Source organism: Durio zibethinus, chromosome 10 (genome assembly GCF_047325235.1).
Source record: "Durio zibethinus cultivar Kanyao isolate XHJ-2024 chromosome 10, ASM4732523v1, whole genome shotgun sequence".
NCBI lineage: Eukaryota > Viridiplantae > Streptophyta > Magnoliopsida > Malvales > Malvaceae > Durio > Durio zibethinus.
The window spans coordinates 18,087,640-18,111,916 of NC_143171.1; the positions used below are offsets into that span (position 1 = coordinate 18,087,640).

A 24,277-nucleotide genomic window follows, 5' to 3' on the forward strand; every position below is an offset into this window, starting at 1 on the left:
ATTAAGTAATAATGAAGAATAGATTTTCATACTTTCTTTCAAGTTGTGTGGTGGATGTTAATTATGCCCAACTTGGACTTTAGATTCTTAAAGTTATTTTGAGAGAACCTTAGTGAGTATATTTACAGTTTGGAGGTATGTGAGAGTATAAACTAATCTAACAATTCCTTATTCTATCTTTTTCTTTGATGAAGTGACAATTAATCTCCATATGTTTAGTCTTATCATAATGAACATGATTCTTTGCTATACTTACGACAACTTTGTTGTCGTAGAATATCTTCATGGATTCTTCTGCAAAATCTTTTAACTCCTTTAGCAATCGTTTCAACCAAATTCCTTCATATGTGCCATGAGACATAGCTATAAATTCAACTTTTACGCTACTTTTAGCCATTACAGATTACTTCTTGCTTCTTGAAGTAACTAAATTTCTCCACATATAGGTACAATAACCCATAGTTGATCTTCGATAAGTAACAAATCCAACCTAATCAACATCGATGTAACTTTTAATATTTCAGTGTAATCTCTTCTTAAAAAATAACCCTTTGCCAAGACTCTTCTTTAGGTGTAAAATTCGATACACAACCCTCAAAATGTTTCTCGATTGGGTTGTTCATGAATTTGCTTACCATGCTAACTGAAAAACTCGATATCTGGTCTTATATGAAAAAAGTAAATGAGTTTCCTAACAAGTATTTGATATCTACTCTTATCTATTGTGGACTTCTTTCTTCCATTCCTACCATATTCATTGTATCCATAGGGGTGTCAACAGGTTTGCATCCAAGCATTTAAGTTTCTTTCAATAAGTCCAAGACATGCTTACACTATGAAACAGAGATGCCATTCCTTAAGCAAGCTACCTCCATGCAAAGAAAATATTTAAGGTATCCCAAATTTTTTATTTCAAATTTTTTAGCTATGACGTTTTTTAGGTTGCTAATTTTTTTTACATAGTCTCTAGTAAGAATAATGTCATCCACATAAATAATAAAAATAGCTATTTTTCCTTCAAGTGAATGTTTAACAAAGGTGTGATCAGTCTGGTATTGTGAAAAATCATGCTTCTTTATCATTTTTGTTAGTCTATCAAACTATGCACATGGAAATTGTTTGAGACCATATAAAAACATTTGAAGCTTGCATACCTTGCCAGAATTGTCCTAGTTTTTGTATCTTAAAAGGATTTTCATGTAAACTTCTTTTTCTAGGTCACCATTAAGAAATGTATTTTTTACATCTAATTAGTGGAGTGGTCAATCTAGATTTGCTGCCAATGATAATAACACCCGAATTGAATTAAGTTTAGCAATCGGAGTAAATGTCTCCTCATAATCAACATCATAAGATTGAGTAAATCGTTTTACAATAAGACAAACTTTGAATCTGTTAATACTTTCATCTATATTGTACTTAACAGTAAAAATCCATTTACACCTAACTAAATTTTTTTCTTTGGGTAGTTTTGAAATCTTCCATGCTTTGTTCTTTTCTAAGGCCGTGATTTTTTCCCAAACAGCTACTTCTATTTGGTTGCATAAGTACTTCATGAATATTATTAAAAATCTGCATATTATTTAGTGTGGTAATAAAAGCCTGATAACTAGGTAATAAACCTTTATAAAAAATCATATTACAGATTGGGTGTTGAGTACATGATCTCACCCATTTTTTTAAAGCAATTAATTGATCAAGATCATCAAAAGATTCAATTGAATCAGATTCAATAAGAGTGTTACCTGTGTTAGTTTCAAGTATCTCTAAAATCGATTCAATTCTTAGTTTTGCTTTGAAGGTGTACATTCCCATAGATCATTTTGAGTTTTATGTCTTCTTGAATAGACAATCAATTTCTTATTTATTTTTTCTTATGTGGACTTTAGGCTTGAAGGATCTGATTGGATGTTTTAGAAAATCTGGTTAGATGTTTTAGACATGAAAAGGAGTTTTAAAAGTATTTAGTGATTCAGTAATAAGATCTTCCTAAAGCTTATATTCCCATGTGATTAGATTTTCCCCCTAAATGTTAGTTTTAAGAACGTAAGATTGATTTTCAAAGGTAACATTCATGGAATAGTAGAATTTATTTATTACTAGTGAATAACACATATATCCTTTTTTATTAAGAGAATATCCAAGAAATATGCATTTGATGGATTTGAGATTTAATTTGCTTTTGTTTTGTTGGCTGGTAAGAATAAATGTAGTGTATCTAAACACTTTTAATGGGAATAGATAAAATGATTTGAAATTGAAGATAGGAACTGAAAAGGGATTGATAAGGGCTTTAAAATTTTAAGACTCAAGAAAGCATTCTGTTTATAAGATATGTAGAGGTAAATACAACCTCACCCTAAAAATGCTTAGGTACATGAAAAATCATCATAAAGGATCTTTTAACTTTCAACAAATGTCTATTCTTTCTTTCAACAATGCCATTTTGCTGAGGAGTGTCAACACATAAATTTTGATGAATTATACCATACTTAATTAGATATGATCTAAGAATTGAATTATAATATTCTCTCCCATTGTTGGGTTATTAACACTTGGATTTTGGTTTGAATTAAGTTTTGATCATATTGTTGAAGTTTTAGAATAGTTGGTCCATTTTTTATTTTTTCTTCATAAAGAATACCCAAATAACCCTGGTATGATCATCAATAAATGTGACAAACCATCTGGAGTTAGTAATATTATTTACTTTAGAGGGACCCAAAATGTCACTATGTATCATTGATAAAGGATGGGATGATTTGTAAGGTTGATTTGATTATGTGGTACAAGTATGTTTGGATAGTTAGCTGACTTCACATTAAAAGTTGTTAGGGTTTTGATTGAATAATGAAGGAAACAACTTTTTAAGGTACCAAAAATTTAGATAACCTAATTGATAATGCCATAACATGATAGTACTATCTTTATTATTACTAAAGAATGAAGTCACACAAAAAATCTTTTAATATTGCCTTTTAGAATCATTAGCTTTTAGTATATAGATTCTTGCACACATTTTACCATCACCAATCATTTTGCCGAGTCCAAATCCTAAAATTCACACATATTTGGAAGAAATTTAGTAACACACTTAAGGTCTCTTGTAAGTTTGCTTATAGACAGTAGATTGTAACTTAGATTTAGGACAAATAGAATATAATCAAGTGTTATCTTTTTGAAAATAGTAATAAAACTTGTACCGTTTACTTTTGAAAGTAATCTATCAGTAATTTGAATTGTAAAGTTTTCATGATATGGGTTATACTTACTAAATACAGATGCATCCCTAGTCATATGATCTAAAGCTCCTAAATCCACAATCCATGAATTTGATTTCTCTAACTTTACATTTAAAACACTTAAAAAATTACTTTTTTGTGCTAAAGAACCTATTTGAATAAGAGTGGTAATGTTCTGCAATGATTAAGAAATGCTAGCTCTAAGGTTAAAGGTAACCCCTGACGCCAGGTTCTCCTTTCTGCTAGTCATACTAGACTCCAAGTGAAAATTTTCGAAGGTTCAGGTCGTGCTTGGATTCCATGAAAAAATCTTTAGAATAAAACTATTTTATTCTTTTATATTTTTCTTATTATAATGCTAGAATTGCATGAAAATATATAAGTCAAAGATTGAATATTCTTAGTCTTAAAATCTAAGATTTTCATGCATTAAAATAGCTAATCAAAGAAGTAATTTACTTTTTACACATAATAAGAATATATCTAATAGATTTGGTATAATTACCCAAGTCACTCCTCATTTTAAAATTAAAAGACTTAACTAAAATAGATAAAATCAACTAGCAAGTAAAAATAAAGATTAAATTCCACAAACCCTTTAGGAATTAAGTCCTAAATCAAGCCCCAATCACCTATTTGATGTTAGGTAGTTTAGAATCATAGGTAAATCAGTTTTTTTTTTTTCATTTGATTTTGTGTTTAGTTTTAAAAAATTTTGGATTTTAACTTTAAGTGTGAGATTCAGGGTGTGATTCAAGTATTTCAAAAATAAATTTTCAAAAATTGTTAAAGGTTTCTATAAATGAATATCTAAAAACTTCTTCAAAGTACCAAAAATTCATTTTTGGAATCCTTTAAAATTTCTAGACATCCATTTCCAAAAATCTTTAAGAATTTGTAAAAGTGTATTTTCATAATTTCTCAATAATTTTCGGACATTTATTTCCATAGTCTTTCAAAAAACTTTCAAAAATAGATTTTCGATGCACAATAACTTTTAGCCACTAATAGAGATCAAATAACTTTTCAGTACATAATAATTGACCTTATTATGTCATCAATACACTGGTAAATCTGTCAATAAGGACATCTAATCTTTCAACTACCAAGCACTATTTGTTCAATAATATTTGTAACATTTTTGTAATTTTGACATATGTGCATCTTTGAGGAATTGTTAAGTGTAAAGAGGCACTTGTGCAAGTTAATTGTTACACCATGTGTGATGGAGCATAACTACCTTATCGCACATGGTGCAGTAGCCAATCACTTTAGCACATCTTCACAATTAGCAATTTCTTTTAGATGCACATTTGTTAGAATTGGAAAAATATTGTAAATATGTTTGAATAGATAGTATGGCTGAAAGATTAGAGGTTTCTATTATTGAATTTAAATAGCCAATATGTCAGAAATCATTGTTGACCCGTTTGGAGATTACAGCAAGGGCATCCAATATTCTCGTGCCAAGCATTGTTCAAGAGATTGTAACAAAGAAACTGAAGTAAAAAAATTACTTCTAAAAATGCATTACCTGATAGTTGCAATGCTTTTTGGAAATGCATTTCTAGTACAGTGAAAAAGTTTTCGAAAATGAATTTTCGGTACATTGAAGAAGTTTTTAGAAATTAATTTTTGATAACTTATTGAGAAGGGATGTGAAAGACAAAAAAAAAAAATTTAACTAATAGGTATTTAAGTAATTTTTTTAAAGGTAAATTTTTTAAGGTGTATTGAGAGTTTTTTTGGGTGCAAATAGCAACCCTCTCAATGCCATTATTGCATAAGACCATTTTCACACGAATAATAAAGCATTATTTAAATATATATATATTTAACTTGGCCCATTGACATTTTAGAACAAGAATAAATTTATTTAAATATAATTGATATTTATTCTGCAAGTTTTTACCTTTACAATTTTTTACCTCTATGATCTAAAAAAAGAAAAACAAAAGAATACATCTTTTGCTATTGAAAGTCATTATAGATGTTCGCCAACAATTGACACTTAGTCCCTTTTTTAATGTTTTAAATATATCAAATTATGTAAGAGATTCCTACAATCAGTCAAAATTTAAAATTTAATTCTTATATTACAATTTATATAAATTTAATTCTTATATTATTTTTAGTTGATAATTTTAGTCTAATCACTAATTTCATTATTTTTTTCAATAAAAATGCTAACATAATTATTGACTTGATGCTGTAGACGTTTACTTTGCTGATATTGTGTTGATTTTAATGATGTAGCAATTTACATGGATAAATCAATTGTTGAATTATCCAAATGGTTCATATATTCATAAAATTTAAATTTTAGTCTATATAATATAATTTCATAAAAGTTTTATCCCTAAACAAGTTAAATATAAGAATTTTAGTCCAATTACTAATAAAAATCATATTTTTTACTTTCAAAATCAAGTTTTAATTTTTTTTAAGTAATCTATATTTCAAATTTCTTAAAGAATTTTTCTATATTTTTGAATTATTAAATTTAATAATTTTTTAATTTTTAAAAAAATCATAGTTTCAATTTTTTAAAATCAAAATTTATATTTCCAAAAATTCAATATTTTGATTTTTTTAATTTTTAGTTATTTTGAAAATATTAAATTTGCATTTTTCATTATTTTATTTTTTAAATAAAATTATTTTTAAAAAAATTTTCTTTTTATTTTATTTAATCAAAATATTTAAATTTTTTGTTTTTAATTTTTATATTTTTTATAAAATTCTCTATATATTTTTAAAATTTTTTTTACAAGTTTTTTGTATTTTTTAAATATTTAAATGAGCAAAATAACAAATAAATTATTAAGAAGACACAAGTATCTGAAAAAAAAGAAGATATAGGTATTTAAAATTTGTTCTATTTCGGTATATTTTAGGTGAAAAAAATTATAAAAATTTAAAATAAAACAGAGCAATAGTAAAACATGAAAACCTTTGGTTCTAATTTATTCTTCATTGAATAAAACAAAATAATGTGTAAATTTTTTTTAAAATTTATAAATTCGTTTTAAAAACATAAAAAATATAAAAGCTTTATGAAAAACATAAAATTAAAAAAATGTAGAAAATTTTATAAAAATTACAAAGAATTAAAAAATAATAAATTAAATATTTTTTAAATAAAAATGCCAAAATTTTAAAAATACAAAAACTTTCAAAAAATAAAATTTTAAAAATAAAATATTGAAAATTTTAAATTTAATATTTAAAAATCTAAAAAATTTCTAAAAAGTCAAAAATTGGAATTTTTTAAAAAGTAAAATTTGATTTTAAAAAATTCAAAAAATAGGTTTTTTAAAAGATTAAAATACTTTTAATATTAAACTTAATATTTTAAAACATGAAAAAATTTTAAAAAATTCAAAATATTGATTTACTTTTCAAAAATTAAAATATTATTTTTAAAAAAGGGTAAAAAATTATTTTTATTAATAAGTAGACCAACATTATCAGATTTAATTTATTGGAAAACAAAATTTTTATAGAATTATATTAAAGAGAGTAAAGTTTAAATTTCGCATTAGTATAGTGACCATTTTATTTTTTGACAACTGATTTCATCCATCTAAGTTGCCACTGCTATAAAGTGAATGCCACTTAGCAAAGTTAACACCTATGTTATCAAGCCAACGTCCACGTCAATATTTTTAATAGTAAACAATTGATGAAGTTAATAATTAGACTAAAATTATTAAATAAAAATAGTATGAGAACTAAATTTTTATGAGTTACACTATAAGGATTAAATTTTAATTTTTGGCAAAGTATAAGATTAGTGTTTTTCCTTTAGATTCAAAATATTATTAACTATGTATTTCAAACGATGAAAAAAGAAGAAATAGGAAAAGATAAAGGACACAGATTGGGGAATTAGCCAAAGGTAATAATGCAAGGAGTGAAAAATTAAGATTAGAGGCTTAATTGTTACAAAGAGATAAGAGGTTTTTTAATGTGCTTTTTTTATTCCCATAAGCCATAATAGAGAAATTATAGATTTTGGGCAAAAATGGGAGAATGGGAAGACCCAAAGCAAGTGGGAAATTCATATTACATGTTGAATTGTGTTTGCAAAAAGGTAAAAGGTTTTTTAATCCGTTTCTTTCATTTCCCATCATAAAGAAGTTGAAGATTTTAAATAAGAATGGAAGAATAAGAAGACACGAAGTCAGGAAAGAAAAAAATAAAAAAGCAAATTAATGAATGTTGTTTTTCGAAGTTAGGTTTTGTGTGTGTTATTGTAGGTATAAGATAGAGAATTAAGTGTCATAACATACAAGTCAGTAAACTTATCACTAGACATTAACTAGGAGTCGCCACTAATATTTTTTATTTAGGTGTGATTGGTCACCTAATTTAATTTATTCTCTTTAAAGAAATCCTAAACTTGACTTTCCTTAAAAAGAATAGGTTTTGATCCATAGAACAAAATTAAGTTAGGAAGTACGATTATGTATGGGAAGGTTATAACTCCCATACAACATCTATCAAAAAGATAGTATCGGTTAATTTCATATTATCTATTAAGTCTTAAAAATCTCAAAATAATTTATGTATTGTAAATTATTTTTAAATGACTCCAATATTTTGATAGAACTTTAAGAATATTTCCTTACTTTAAGAGTTAAAAAAAAATTTTTTTTCTCTTGAAAAGGCTACATCCTTGAATTTAAAACTTTTATAAAACTTCATATTTTACTTAGAATCTTTATATTAGAAAGTCTTCTTGAATTTCTCCAATATTTTGGTAGAAATTTAAGAATATTTTTTCACCTAAAAATTCATATAAAAATTGCTATTGCAACTTTCTACTAATTTCATTGTTAGAAGATTTAAAACTTTTATTTTTCACAACTTTGGGAAAAATTTATATTTCAACTTTTTCCTTAATTTTCAAAACATTTTTTTTATTTCAAAGAAGGATTGATATTTCGACTCTTTCCTTAATTTTCAAAACAATTTATTTCAAGGAAAGATTGATGTTTCAACTTTTTCATGACATTTTCAAATTTTATTTTAAATAAATTTCAAACCAAAACATTTTATTTTCCACACAAATTTAAAAATATTTCTCATAAAAATACAATAAATAATTTTAAAAATAAAAATAAGAAAAATATACCAAAAAAATGAAAAAAAACCAAAAATGCCCTTAGTCAATTATCAACGCCTAGTCAATAATCAATGATGGTTAACAACTTCATAAATTAGGTTGGGCATGGGTCAACAACATTTAGATCAATTGGATTGTGGTAAAACATATGGATCCCCCTTAGCTAAATGATGTTGATTTCGTTTTCCTTAAATACTAAAATTAGCCCTTTTTCATATTTTCACATGTGTTTTTTCTTTATTCAAAGTTTTTTCACATTTCTCTCTAGACGAACTTAAAAACAATGGCGGCTAGGGCCTTCAAATTTTCATAATCCAATTACTTCCTTTGTCATTGCTGCCATGCTTCCATCAATCATCTATGTTAAAAAGCTCTAAAAATTGTCAAAAATATTCTTTCAGTCTCTTATTTCACTTTTTGAGGTTTGATTCTTCAAAACAACATAGGAGCTTCACAAATTTGAGCTTGAAAATTCACCCTAAACAATCCTTATTTTTTCGTTCCTCCATCACTTAAAAAACTAAAAAAATCACCAATAATTTTTCCTCAAACGCTATTTGAAGGAATAAAAAAGCATTAAAATCTGGCCAAACCTGATAGCTTTTTCCCATCGAACTCCTCTCAATCTTAGTGAAAAAAACGCTAACACCAACTACTCCTAGACCAAAGAAAATCTATCTTTTAATTTTCTCGTTGATTTGCTTCCTTGCTTTTTTTTTTTTGTATTGTGTTAAAGGCTGGATTATTATAGGTTGTTGTTGATTATGTGTTGAACAATTGTTCCTCTTTTGTGTTTCAAAGCCTTTTTTTTTACTTCATGAGAATTCAAAATCATTTGAAATAATTTATCCCCAAACACTACCAAATTCTATTTTCACTTATTTTTCTTCTTAAATTGCATATTAGAGGTTTGTTTCATAAGAAATTAGTCCAAATTGCAAAAGAACTATTTCTTTAAAAAATTTTGGTTAAAAAATGTATGCTTAATTTTAGTTGAATATCTTGCATTAATGTGAGATAGATTACTCACACACATATGAAAATTTGTAACTAGAAGGGATGCATGTTATTGAATGATTCTTAAGTTTAATCTATGCTTATAATTTTCTCTAAGTTATATTCATTTTGTAATTTTTAAGGAATTTATGAAAATTTGATTATTGAAAGTATGTATTATGATATCTAACATGTTTCTCCATTTAGTTTGGCTTTAGTTTGCTTGAGGATAGGCAAAAAGTTCAAGTTTGGGATTTTGATAACTCTATCAAATAAAGTTATTTCTAGTGCTTAATTGATTAATTTTTGCTTAGTTCTTAGCATAATAATGTTTTTTTTTTGTTTACTTCTAATGGGTTTAATTTTTTGTTTTGTATGAAATCTTGGATGAAAGAATGAATCTTGTTGAATCATGATAATTTGATCAATCTTGGATGATTCTTGATGCATTGGAGTGAATCTTGGAATGTTCTTGATATGTTCTTGGTAATTCTTGGTTTATTTGGAAATCTTGGAAAGAAAGAGTGAAAAGTTGTTTAAAATTGGTTTTATCAAATTTAGAGGAGTTGAAATTGTTGAATCTTGATGAAAAATTTAGAAAATTCATGAAAGATTAAAGCTAGGCATGCTCGGCAATAATGGGGGGTAGAAATGTAATTTTAAGTAGATGCAAATCCATGGTAGCTTATGAGATTACTAATGGATGATATAGCAGCAAGTCATTTTTTATTAGATAAGAAAGATGACTTGGAGGCTTATGTGGCATGATGAGGTGGTTATTCAATTTATTTTGAAAAGACTAAACAACCTTTGATTTTTTCTACTTGGAATTGAAATCCTATTTCTATTTGGAGTAGGATTTGCATGAGATATAAAAGAGCATTGATAAGGGTGGCAAAGTAAGTCTTTTTGTTGAAGGAAAACTTTAGAATTTTTCCAAGAAAGAAGGCCAAGTTGTGGAAAGCAAAAAGAAGTGCAAGATCATGCAATATCAAGGGTTTTTTTAGAAGGTTTGCACATTTTAAAACCGAACCAAGATTTTACCTTTGAAGGATTTCGATTTTCTTTTCTATTCTTTTATTCAAGAAGTTGTTGCATGTGAAGAAAATAATAGTATAAAAAATTTTTATGATATAAAAGATAAGATATGATCTAGAAGAGTTCTTTTTGAAGAGTTTTATTTCAATTCAACTAGAGAAGCATTTTTTGATTCAAGAATTGTATTTAAATTGAACCTATGTGCTACTAAAAGAAAGTCCATTCCAATTGAACTTATCTAGGAGTCTTGGGCTATAAATACCTTGTTTAGATCTTAGGAAAATGGTGTAAATAGTTAGGGTGACAGGCCAATCCATAGTTTTCTTATTCTAGTTTTCTTTTTAAGCTTTCCTGATTTTTAAAATTTTTTGTTATTTCAATTTCAATTGATGCAACCTTCTTTTTAAAGTTTTCAATTCAATAAAGTTTTCATTGAATATATTTCAATTCAGTTTCAAGTATATTTAAATTCTAGTTTATTATTGTTATTAAATCATTTTCGATTTTATTGTTTTTTGATTTCTAGTTCTTTCGTTATTTGTTCTTGCTTAGTTTAACTTGTGATCTTGCTTAATTTTGGCATAATAAGTTGTAGTTTAGATATTATTTCATATTATTCTTCTAATTGCATGTTTAATTTTTAGTTAAAGCATTCGGTTATTATTCTAAAGTTTAAAGATTTATTTATGTTGGCATGATTTATTTAAGTTTAATTTGCATAGTTTATATTCTATTTTTACATATTTTATTGAATTTTTCAAGTATAAGTAAGGGTGAGACAATTTGACACTTGTTACTCTTATATTTATAATCTTCATGGGAATGATTTTTATTTATTGTTTGTATGGTGTTTATTTACTCCAGTTTATTACATGTTTAAGCAAGCGCACAGAATCGTACAAGTAGTAAATAAAGATCATTCCCAAGGAGATTGTAAATATAAGAGTAACAAGTACCGAAATTGTCTCACCCTTACTTATACTTTGAAAATTCAATAAAATATGCAAAAACATAATATAAATTATGCAAATTAAACTTTAAAGCATGCAATATTTATAAACTTAACCTAAATTAATGTAAACTGAAAAGAATTAAAATGCAATTAAACAAAACTAAAACTAAAGAACATTCAATTAATAGAACCAAAAGCAAGTTAACCCTAATGAAACAAACTAAAAGTGATTATATCTAGAGTAAATCAATTATCATGCAATTAACGAATACAATTAACTCTAAGTATGCAAATATGCTTAAACAAGCAAACCTAATCAAATTAGCAAAAACCAAAACCAATATAAACCAATTAAGTATAAACTGAATTGAAACAGCAAGTGATTAAACTTTAACTAACCCTAATTAACTTTTAAACATGCAATAAACTAGAATGAATTGAAATTAACCTAAAAACATGAAATTAAATCTAACATGCAACAAAGTAAATCTAGATTAACCTAAAGCATGCAAATTAAACTGAATGGAACTTAAATTAACCCTATGCACATGCAATAGATGCAATTGACCTAAACTAGCCGTAATTGAATGTAATTAAGATTAAAGATGCAAGAATTCAAATTAAAATTAACCAACTAATTAAGAATAGAAATTGTTTTAAGATTAACATATGTAAACCAAATCTTTCATGCAATAAATCATGCAACTCAACTAATTAAAACCTTAAACATGCAAATCATGCAAACATAAATCAATCTTTAAACTTTAGAAATGCAAACGTAAATCAATCTTTAAAGCAATAAATCATGCAACTCTACTAATTAAAACCCTAAACATGCAAATCATGCAAACATAAATCAATCTTTAAACTTTAGAAATGCAAACATAAATCAATCTTTAAACTTTAAAACAATAACCGAATGCTTTAACTAAAATTAAACATGCAATTAGAAGAATAATATGAAACAATAGCTAAACCACAACTTATTATGCCAAAATTAAGCAAGATCGCAAGTTAACTAAGTAAAAACTAATAACGCAAGAACTAGAAATCAATAAGCAATAAAACTGAAATTGATTTAATAACAATAACAAACTAGAATTTAAATCTACTTGAAACCGAATTGAAATATACTGAAATAGAACTTTATTGAATTGAAAACTTTAGAGAGAAGGTTGTATAAACTAAAATTGAAAGAACAAAAAATTAAAAGAATCAAGAAAGCTTAAAATGAAAACTAGAATAAAAAAGCTATGGATTGGTTTGTCACCCTAACTATTTACACCTTTTTCCTAAGATCTAGATAAGGTAGTTATAGACCAAGACTCCAAGAAAGATTTGGCTAGAATGGACTTTCTTTTAGCAGTACATAGGTTTGGTTGAAATACAATTCTTTAATCAAAGAATGCTTCTATAGTTGAATTGAAATAAAACTCTTCAAAAAGAACTTTCATAGATCTTATCTTGTCTTCTAGACCATAAAAATCTTCTATACTCTTCTTTTCTTTACATGTAACAACTTATTGAAAAGAAGAATAGAAAAGAAAACCCAAATCATTTAAGGGTAGAATCTTGGTTCAATTTTAAAGTGTGCAAACCGTCTAGAAAGAAACTTGAAATTGCATGATCTTGCACTTCTTCTTGCTTTCCATGACTTGGCTTTTTTTCTTGGAGAAATTCTAAGTTTTCCTCTAATAAAAGGTTTGCTTTGTCACCCCTATCAATGCTTTTTTATATATTATGCAAATCCTACTCCAAATAGAAATAGGAATTCCAAATCCAAGTAGGAAAAATCAAAGGTTGCTTAGTCTTTTTCAATGTGAACTAAATTGCCACCTTATTATGCCACATAAGCCTTCAAGTCATCTTTCTTAACCAATAAGAAAAGATTTATTGCCATGTCATTCATTGGTAATTTTATGCAAGTGCACCGAAGTAAACTATCATGGACTTGCATTCACTTAAAATTACAATTATACTCTCCATTAGTGTTGAACATTTCTAGCTTGATTCTTGTACGAATTTTCCCAATTTTCAACAAGATTCAACAATTTAAACTCCTTTAAGTTCGATAAAACCAATCTTAGACAATTTTTCATTCTTTCTTTCTAAGATTTTCATGAAAACCAAGAATTACCAAAAATATGTCAAGAACATTCCAAAATTCATTCTAATGCATCAAGAATTATCAATATTTCATCAAGATTCAACAAGATTCATTCTTTCATCCTAGATTTCCTACAAAACAAAAAATTGAACCCATTAGTGTCATAACGATTTTGAGGACCACTAGACAAAACATTTTAAAAAGTTTTAAAATAATGGGAGTTAACACCAATCTTTTTTATTAAGGTGTGATTAGCCACCTAAAAAGTTTACTTTTTAATAAAACAATAAAACAAGGTTAAAGGTTATTGATAACTCCATTTTATAAAGTTATTTCTAGTGTTTTAAAGGTTCATTTTTGCTTGATTCTTAGTAAAACAATATTCTTTTTACTCCTAAATGGTTGAATTTTCTATTTTACAAGTTTTCTTCAAGAAAATAATGATTCTTGGTAATTCTTAAAGATTCTTGAAGATTATTGATGATTTTTTATCATATTATGGATAGTTGAGATGTTATTGGAAGTTTTTAATTTTCTTGGAAATCTTGAAGTTCAAGAATTGGGAAAAAAGTTTGAGATTGACTTTATGGAGTCTAATGGAGATGAAAAGATTAATCTTGAAGAAAGAAGATGAAAATTTTTGCAAAAATTGAAGAATAAATTTCAACAAAGAATAAAGGTAGAATTGTACTTTCACATGATTATAAGTCCATCATAGCTTATGTAGGTGCACATATATGAGATTATTATAGGATGACATGACATAAAAATTTTTCTTAATGATTAAGGCATATGATTTGGCATGATGAGGTGGCAATTCTATTTTCTTTTCCTATTTGGAGTTAGATTTATTTTCTTAGTAAGGAAACATTCCTAATTCTACTTGTAGTAGGATATGCATGGATTTATAAATACAACTTGTATGATTATTAAAAAAACTTTTTGGATGAAATTAATTTCTAATTTTCCTTCAAGAATTCAAGCCAAGGTATGAAAGAGAAGATCAAGAACAAGATCAAGATCAAATGCAATTGATGCAACTTTTAGGAAGATTCTTGATTTGGTTAAAAATATGCTTTTTTGATTTGGCAAGATTCTATTTTTGGTAAGTTTATGTATGGTATGGAAGAGTTGCTACATGATAAGATATGGTGTGGTAAAGATCTAAAAGCTTTCTTTTAAGAGTCTTTGTTGAAGTTTAATCAAAGAAGCATTCTTGGATTAAAGAAAGTGCCTTTTTGGCCGAATACTCTAGGGTTTCTTTTACCTATAAATACATCATATTCTTTTAGAAAAAAAAAAGGGTGTAAAGGGTTCAGGTGATAGATTAGATTTATAAGATCTTTAGCTTTCTTTTTAAGCTTTCTTGTTCTGTAGTTTTTCTTAAGCTTTCAAACTCTAATTTTCAAGATCTATGGTTTTTTAATTTTCTGGTTTTCAAGATTTATTTATGCACTTTCTTTTTAAGTTTTTAAGTAATTTAAATTCAGTTTTATGCTTTTGTTTCATTCAATTTTGTTGTTTTTTGGTTTAATTATTGGTTTTTTAATTTAGTTTAGGGTTTTTGACATTATAGTTGCAAATTTTCAATTTGATCTTGTTTAATTGGTATTTGGTTAATGCTATTTGGCATTTAATTGGTTTAATTGCATGTTAATCTTGATCTAAAGATTCAACTATCTTGTTTAATGCTTTATTGAAATCAATTTTCTTGTTTTGTTTTATGGTTGCATGTTTAGATTTCAATCTTGTTTTCTTTGCATGATTTCTTGCATGTTTTGATTAGGTTGCTATAGTTGTTAGTTAAATCAAGTTTCTATTATTAGTTATTACTTAAATCTTGTTGAATTAGATTATAATTTCATTTGATAGTTAGGGTTTAATAAAAATTGGTTTAGCATTTCATTAGGGTTTCATATTAAAAAGTTTAGGGTTTTAATAATTTAGGGTTTTATATATTGATTGATTTAAATTATGTTTTAGTGTAATATGGTTTAATTGCATGTTTTTTAATGAATTTAAGTCTATTGCATGTTTTAAAAGTTGTTTAGGGTTTTGGTTTACATGTATTGCATGGTTGGCATGATTGTTTGATTAGGATTTGCTTAGATTTTGCATTCTTGGTTATTATATCATTTGGTTCTTTTTAATTTGATTTATATTGCATGCTTGTTTATTTAATTACATTCAGTTCATGCATTTATTGTTGATGTTATTTTGATTTTAGTTAATTATATGTTATATTAGTTTCGGTTTTACTTTCTATTGTTTTATTAGTTTCGATTTTGTTAGATTTGGGTTAACTGATTCCTGTTTGCATTATTTTAGTTTTGGTTTATGTTTTTAGGGTTTTATTAGTTCAGTTTTCATTTCTTTTAATTGATTTTTCTAAGTATAGGCTTAAGAGTATACAATTTTGGTGCTTGATTTTTCTATTTTCAATCTCTGTGAGAATGGTATTTATATTACTACTTGCTACGATTCAGTCCACTTGCAGATCATCAATCACTTATCAAAAAGATAATTTTGGTTTATAAAAATAAAGTGGGGTTCGAGAGTCGGTTACATGTGGAGAAGAATTAATAACCCTATAGCATCCATTCAAAAATGATATCTAATTAATTATACATTATCTTTGGTTTTGGATAAAAACGGTTCTAGTTTGAAATTTAATAATAGTTCCCTTCACTTTTAAAAAGGAAAATCAATTTTGTTAAAAATCTTTACTTAGGAATATTGTGAAGATCTTTAGGTTAAAGAATTACTTTAAAATTTTACAACATCTAGGCATAATTTAAGGATAATTATTTTTGCCTAAGATTTATCACAACATTCCTTTTAAAATGATATTAACGTTTTTAGCAGATGATAATTATTGGTGATTCCCCAATATCTAAGCAGAGCACCAAGAATTATTCCCTCAAAATGTTACTCTAGTTTTATTTTAAAATACATTTTTTTTGAAATAACATTTTCCATAAAAACAGAAAAAGGATGTGCAACAATTAACTAACAAATAATGAACATGCGAATGAATGGTAAAGCTAGGTCATACAAAGCTCTGTTAAAGGATATATTACCTATGGTACAAGGAATGGTAAAGCTACTAGGATCTTGAAGCTTAATAGGTAGTCCTTTCTGAATTACTGATTTACACTTACTGGTGAGTGCAACTGTCTCATAGTCTTCAAGGCTCCCCTTATGAGAAATAATGTCCTTCATAAATTTTGCATAGGTAGACATCATTCAAGTGCATCTACAAATAGGATATTAATGTACAACTTCTTAAACACCTCAAGAAATTTAGAGAATTGCTTCTCTTATTTTTACTTTTAAAACTACTAAGGGGAAGGAAAATAACGCCTAAATGGCTTAACTCTAAAAGGAGCAGGCCTAGATCAACTAGATAAAGTACTAGAGGATGGTGTCAGTTGTAATTGGGTATAAATAAGGACTACACCCTCTTCCTTTTTCTTGCCTTTCTCCTTATCATGAACTAATTTTCTATCACGCTCATCATTATCAAACTCTTCATCTGCCTCATGCTGAGAACCTATCTAACCTTGGCCACTTGCTAACTATTTCCCACTCTTAATTGTAATTGCTTTGCAATGCTCATTCCCTTCCCTCCTAGGGTTGACCTCTGTGTTATTGGGTAAGGTGCCCTGGGGTCGGGTACTCAAAAGGTAGCTAGCTAACTAATCTAGATCTTTAAGTTCTTTATGGATGTAGACTAGTTTTGAAACATAGTATTCTAGATTTGCATAAATAAGGTCTGAACCTTAATAAAAAAACTTAAAAGATCCTCAATTGAGGTTTTCTTTTTTAGATGAAGGCATGTAGTGCTATCGTGAAGACTACTACTGATAAAGTGGCTGCTAGGAGCCAAGTGGGTGAGGTGGTTTAGAAAACTAAACATCCTATGGTGGTGATGGTGGTGGTACTAGAGGTAATGGTGTCTTACTAGGCCAAAAAGATGTGAGATACTGGTTTTATTGCTAATTCCAAGATAAAACAATATTATTCCTCTAACCTAGGTTGTATGTAGAAGAATAGGGGTTTTTAGTTGCCTCAAGTTGTATCCTACAAATGAAATTGACTTTGAGTGAGTACTCAATATTGACTCCCTCAGGTGTCCTATCTCTCATAACTCATACATAGCTATGAAACTATAAGTATAAGTAAACCTAGCATGACTAGGACTTGGCTCCAAGTATGTAACTTTACAATGTACAGACTACAAATTTGGCTAGAGACTCTACCTTAACACTAAGTGCTGTAAGCTTACTAAGCTTGTACATCTTTGAAACTTTCCTAGAATGTTGTCTCACATTAGACCACTAACAATTATTAATTGCCATATTTTTAATAAGATCATAAGCTATGTCAAAAGTCTTATTCATCAAAGTACCTTTGAAGTAGCCTCTAAGAAAGTCCTAGATTAGGCACTAACCCATTATAAAATATCTGGATTTCTAGTCATTTCGATAGTCTATGGTTTGGACATAGGCTTAGGAGCTCCTTGTATTGCTTTTATGCCTCGTACAAGGTCTTCAAGTCATGTTGGGAAAATGTAGTAATTTTATTCCAAAGCTTGGCAATCTTGGCCAGAGAAAAAAATTTAATCATGAACTTTTGCACTAAATCATCCCAAGTAGTAATGAAATCTTATGGCATCGAGGCTAACCAACTATTGGCTCTATCTCTAAGGGAAAATGGAAATAACCTAAGCTTAATGGCATTCTTAGTAACACCATTATGTTTAAATGTGTCACATATCGTTAAGAAATCCCAAAGATGAGTGCTTGAATCCTCACTCGAATGACTACTAAATTACACCAACTTTTGTATCATCTGGATGATTGCAGGTTTAATCTCAAAATTATTGACTTGGATGGCAGCCTCTTAATGTTAGGCTTAAAACCATGAAGATCGGGCACAACATAATCCTTAAGGGCTCTAGTGTCCTACTCAACCATGGTATTGGTTGGATTGATTTGTCTTTCCTTTCTAATTCTTCTACAGGTAGCTTCAAGCTTAAGATTTAGAAGGATCAGTTCATGATTCCTAACTGAGAGCATACATTGGCCATAAGAACACTGGATGTAAAAAACCACTCTGAAAATGAAACTCTAAGTATATACACTTAAAAAATGAACAACAAAAGATCCTATGATATATACACCTGAACTTGAAACAAATATAATTTCTAGCCTAAGGTATGCATATTAAAAGGAAACCAATCTCTAGAAGAGTATGGTGAAAGATGATATTAGCCTAATATCTTTACACCTAATCCTTGGAAATGGCACCAAAAACTTGATTGGGTAAATCTTACAAATGCATAAACTGTCAAGTAATAATAAAGACTATAAAAGTTTAGATGTCGATCCCATGAGAATTGGCTAAAGAGATCCCTAGTCTAAGTACCTTTTATCTCAACATTTTACTTAAAGTTGGTTCGGTCAATCAATAACTATGAAAAAAATATTCCTTCAAAATTAACAACTAAAATCAAGTAAGAAAGCAAATTAAAAAATTTGGAGTTAATACTATGAAAATAGAATGCAATGAAAGAAATTAACAAATGAAATTCCAATTAAAATTTTACCACAACTAATCTAATTGACAACTAAATCTTGTACCACTAATTCTAAAATTTCAAAAACATGTAATAAAATGCAAAGCCACAAAGCAAGTATGAAAGACAATGACACAATTACATGAAAATATTACCTAAAATTCTAAAATCATGAAATTTAGAAATGATACTTAATATAAATTTAAATGATACTTATAATGAAATTAAAGTTAAAAATTGTTGATGGAACCAAAACTGACTTTTACACAAGGCTAAGAAAATAAAACCTAAGAAAGTAAACCTAAACTAAAAAGTAAATTAAGTTGAAAACCTATATGAACTAGGGAAGTAGGAAGTGCATTAAACAGAAGCTAAAAAAAAAAATAGAATGCTTGCATGAAATTAAAGCTAAATCGTAAAACATTATACTAGAAGCAATAAAGAAGAGACTTGCATACCAAGGTTGACTTGCTTCCTAATGATGAAACACTAGAACTTTATATATCCTAAATGAAGAACTAAATATTGATTTATATGAAAAATTAAAACATAGAAATGAAATTGCAAAGAAAATGCTTTAACAATGATAGAACTTACTTATACATGATTTGCACATTCACACCTTATGGTTTGAGTTTCTAAACTGTAAAAATGAACTTAAATTTAAATGGGATTCGAATGAACATTTAAAGGACTAACTAAAGATTGAAAATGCAATAAATAACATGAACAATATTGAGCTCACACATGAATAGAAAATTTTTACAGCTACTACATGTATTAAATGTGCATGAACAAAAAATTAAAATATAGCTTAAAATGAACCTAAGCTATACAAATGAACCTAAAACTAATTGGAATTTGTAATAACAAATAAAGAATAAAAATGAAAAATTAAGATGTAGTAGAAAAATTGAAAATAGTCAAGTAATGCTTAAACATAAAATGTTTGCAGTAAACGCAAGTATTGAATTACATGAGCTTTTGTAAAAAATTCAAAATATGATTAGCTACTACAAAAGATCTTTAGATGAGTTTAAAAATCTTCATTGCCAAATATTTAGCAAGAATCAACATAAAAATCATAAAACTTATGAAAAAAATTAGCTTAACAACTTAAACTTCCAATAGTGCACTGATGAGCATCAAACAAGATGTATTCTCAAATATTTGATCCAAACAGTAATTGATTTCAACTAATCAATACAAATTTATCAAGGAAAAAATAAAACTATAGATCTAAGAGAAAGAGAGATCAAACAGAATTCCACAAGGAGAAAGGTTCCATGCCAAAATGGACATTCACATCTGGCACCTAGTCTTTGCACCATCCGAACCTTCCATCTCTGATTTGGAATTCTCTATTACAAGTTTGAATCTAAATTTTATGTATATTGAAGATATGTGGATTAGGAACTTGTGAAAAATAATTTTAATAAAAACTAACAAGATTTTGCTATAGTTTGCATGCAAAAGTGCTTGTATGTCAATATGATCAATTTCACAAATAGTTTCAAAAATAAAATGAAATGAAAAGATCTAAAAATTGATTGAAACTATAAAGTTTATTAGAAGATATGAAAAGATCACACAAAAATACATAAGAACATGTAAATTGGTAGTTACTTTTAATGGAAAAATCTAGAAAATAGTTATTTGGAAGCTAAGAAAACCTAAGAATAGGATAGAAAACTAAAATGTAGAGAAAACATAAAATTAAAACCTAAGCTAAGTGCTACTAATGTCTAGCCCTCTCCCCCTATTTATAGGCAGAGAGGAGGGACCTTGAGTCTTAAAATTATCCAAAGCTTCATGCTTACTACTAGTGCATGCTTGGGTCAATCTAATACATGGTTGTGTACTAATTCCTCATGTAATGGCTTCTCACCCACGTCCACATAATGACCAATCATTTCTCTCCAAAGTTCCAAATCACTTTTCTCCAAAGTTCCAAATCACTTTCTTTCATATCTCTTAGCTTAGGCAGCCTTGCATGCTATTGCAACCTGCCCATTCATGTTCATCACCATGTATAGTCTTACCCCTTTCAATTTTTTTTTCTTTTCTGCAAAAATTTCCAACACTTATTAAATATTTTTATCACACATTTTATTGAGAAAAATCTATGAAAATAAGACTAAAAAATCAAAAAAAGTTAAGAAAACTCCCTAAGTGTTAAATGACCTATTAAAGCTAGTTTAGGCCATTTGGATAAATTTGCACAAAAAATCTTCCAAATTGTATCAAAATTGACTAATATTCCTTCTATTCTTTAATTGCATCTACACATAAGAATAATGTGCATTTAGGAGTATTTTTACCAAAAAATGCCAAAGAACAAGCTAAGATATAAGTCAAATCGCACTAAAATTAAGCATGAAAAAGCTAAAATTTAATTTCAATTAAACCCCCAAACTTAAGCTTATGCTTGTCCTCAAGCAAAATAAGATTGAGTAAGAATCATATTATATTCTTAGTGCTCCATTCAACATGATTGCCTTATGATTTAATCAATGAATATAACTAAAGTAAAATTATGAATAAATGCTAGTATGCACGAATCAATCTAGGCTAAGCTCATTCCCATAAGCAAACGAACCTCTCACACATACTTACATGAAATCTAGTAAAGTTATGCAAAATATGAAACTTTAATAACAAGGATCAATAAACCATGCTCATTTTTCATAAGTTTGTTTATCATATCTTTCTCCACTAATGTAGATAAACACATAACCATGGATCATTTAGGATTTTATTAAACTAGTAACGTAAGGCTAAGGTCAAGATATGATAAAAGTCATTTAAGCTCAAATACCCTAACAATGCATCACATGTCTAAGATCATCTATAGTTGAGCTTTCAAGATAAGAAAGGTAACCTTGAATAAAGAATCACCCTTATACTTAGATTATGCCCATTTTTCTTTCTTTTCTTCTTCTTTTTTTGCTTTTTCACCAAATTATTGTTTTTGTTTATTATTTATTGTTTATTATTATTTATTATTTTTTTCTTTTGCAAGCTAACTTGATTTTTTTTTCAATTTCCTAAACTTTCCAAGCTCTACCTTTCCACCCTAATTATGCATAGCTCATAAATGTACATGAATATCTTAATGCACATAGGTAAGGGACTACAAAGATAGGAAATATCAAAATAAAGGTTATGGGCTTGTAATGGGATTTCAAAACAAAGAAAAGGAATCATAAGGCTTACATGGAGTGACTATGGAAACATTATGTCAAAGTTGGCTTGAAAGGCTCAAATGATCTAAGAATGGCTTATAATCATGTGTCTTTTAGGAATTGGCCTTGCAAGATGATCAAAACAAATTTTAGAATCATGAAACATAACTCTAAAGACCACTGCAAAAACAATCTCATGCTCACATAGTGACTATTAGATAAAAAATGTAATTCCATGTTTAAGACATCACTTACAAATGAATACAATATTGAAAAATTCACTAGACTTAAGTATCATTTCATAATTCACACATTCAATCTTTTCCTAAAGTAATATTCATTATCCATCACCATCTATCATTGGCTTTATGTAGAACTAATCAAAGAAAGTATAATAAAGATTTAATCTACTACATGTTAAGCTCAAATTTTAAGGCAAGCTTAAGGAAAATTCAAAAATTTTACAAATAGAAGAACAAGAAAACTCCCCCATCATCATAGAGGCATGATGGCTAAATGTCCCCTTCTTACTATGGTTGAAACTAGTGCATTCATTTCAAACTCTTATTCAACCTACGAAATATAAAAACAATTATACAAAGAACTATATCAATATGTACAAGAGAAATCATAACCTATTGAACACTAGGTGAATGAATAAGTATGTACATCATAACCAAATGAAAACAAGAACAAGTACAAATAAGGAAAATTGAATATGTACAAGGAAGCAAACATACACACACATATATACAAAACATGCACAAAAAGAAATAGCATGAAAAATAAAACTTGGGTTACCTACCAAGAAGCGTTTTCATTAAAGTCAAAAGGCTAGACTATGTGTTTAAGAGAATTAGTCTCTAAAATGAATCACTTCCATCACTTCCCAACCTTTCCTTCATAATAATGCTTCAATTTATGCCCATTCACTTTAAAAGGAACCTTTTTTACCTTATCCATAATCTCCAGTGCCATAGGGAAAAACTTGTGTCACCACAAATGGGCCTATCCATCTTGACTTAAGCTTCCCTAAAAAAAGTTTTAAGCGAGAATTAAATAGCAAAATTTATTGATCAAGCTTAAATTTCCTATCCAAAATTCACTTGTCATGCCACTTTTTCATCTTTTTCTTAAAAAATCGAGCACTATCATAAACATGCAAGTGGAACTCATCAAGCTCATGGAGCTGTAAAAGTCATTTCTCACCTGTAGCATTTAAATCAAAGTTCAAATTCTTAATAGCCTAATATGCCTTCTATTCTACCTCTACTAGCAAATGACAAGCTTTCTCATATATGAACTGATAGGGTGACATTCTAATTGAAGTCTTAAAGATGGTCCTATATGCCCATGATGCATCACGTAATCTTTTAGACCAATCTTTACAACTCGGATTCATAGTTTTCTTATGTATGAACTTGATTTCCCTATTTGACACTTCTACTTAACCATTAACATTATGGATGATAAGTAGTGGCAACCTTATGAATGATCCCATATTTCGCTACCAATGCATCAAAAATCTTATTACAAAAATGGGATCTATTATCACTAATGATGACTCTAGGGGTTCCAAATCTAGAAAATATATTCTTCCTTAAAATGTTTAAGTACTCTTAGCATCACTAGTAGGCAAAGCTATTGCCTCTACCTATTTTAAAACATAATCCACATCTATTAAAATATAGTGGTTCCAATAAGAAGAAATGAAAGGTTTCATAAAGTATATAACTTATACATTAAAGATCTCAACCTTTAAAATCGAGTTCAAGGGCATCTTATTCTCCTAGATATGTTCGCAACTCTCTAACATCGATCACAAACAAATAAATGCATGTCTTGAAATAGAATAGGCCAATAAAATCCTGATTGAAGCACTTTAGTTGTAGTTTTTTGACCTCTAAAATGTCTACCATAATCAAAAGCATGATAATGTCTTAGTGTATCATCAACTTCATCTACTAGGACACATCACCTCAAAATGTGATCCTTACATTGCTTAATCAAATAAGGCTTATGCTAAACATAATATCGAACATCAT

The 24,277-nt window shown here is 27.7% G+C and overlaps 1 non-coding gene across 1 annotated transcript; it reads left to right on the forward strand.

The window, feature by feature from the left end:
* The first annotated feature begins 17,955 nt into the window (after positions 1–17,955).
* LOC149516512 (small nucleolar RNA R71) lies at positions 17,956–18,062 on the forward strand. The gene has a single exon (XR_016346013.1). It is a non-coding gene; the product is annotated as a small nucleolar RNA R71 (small nucleolar RNA).
* Positions 18,063–24,277: the final 6,215 nt, after the last annotated feature.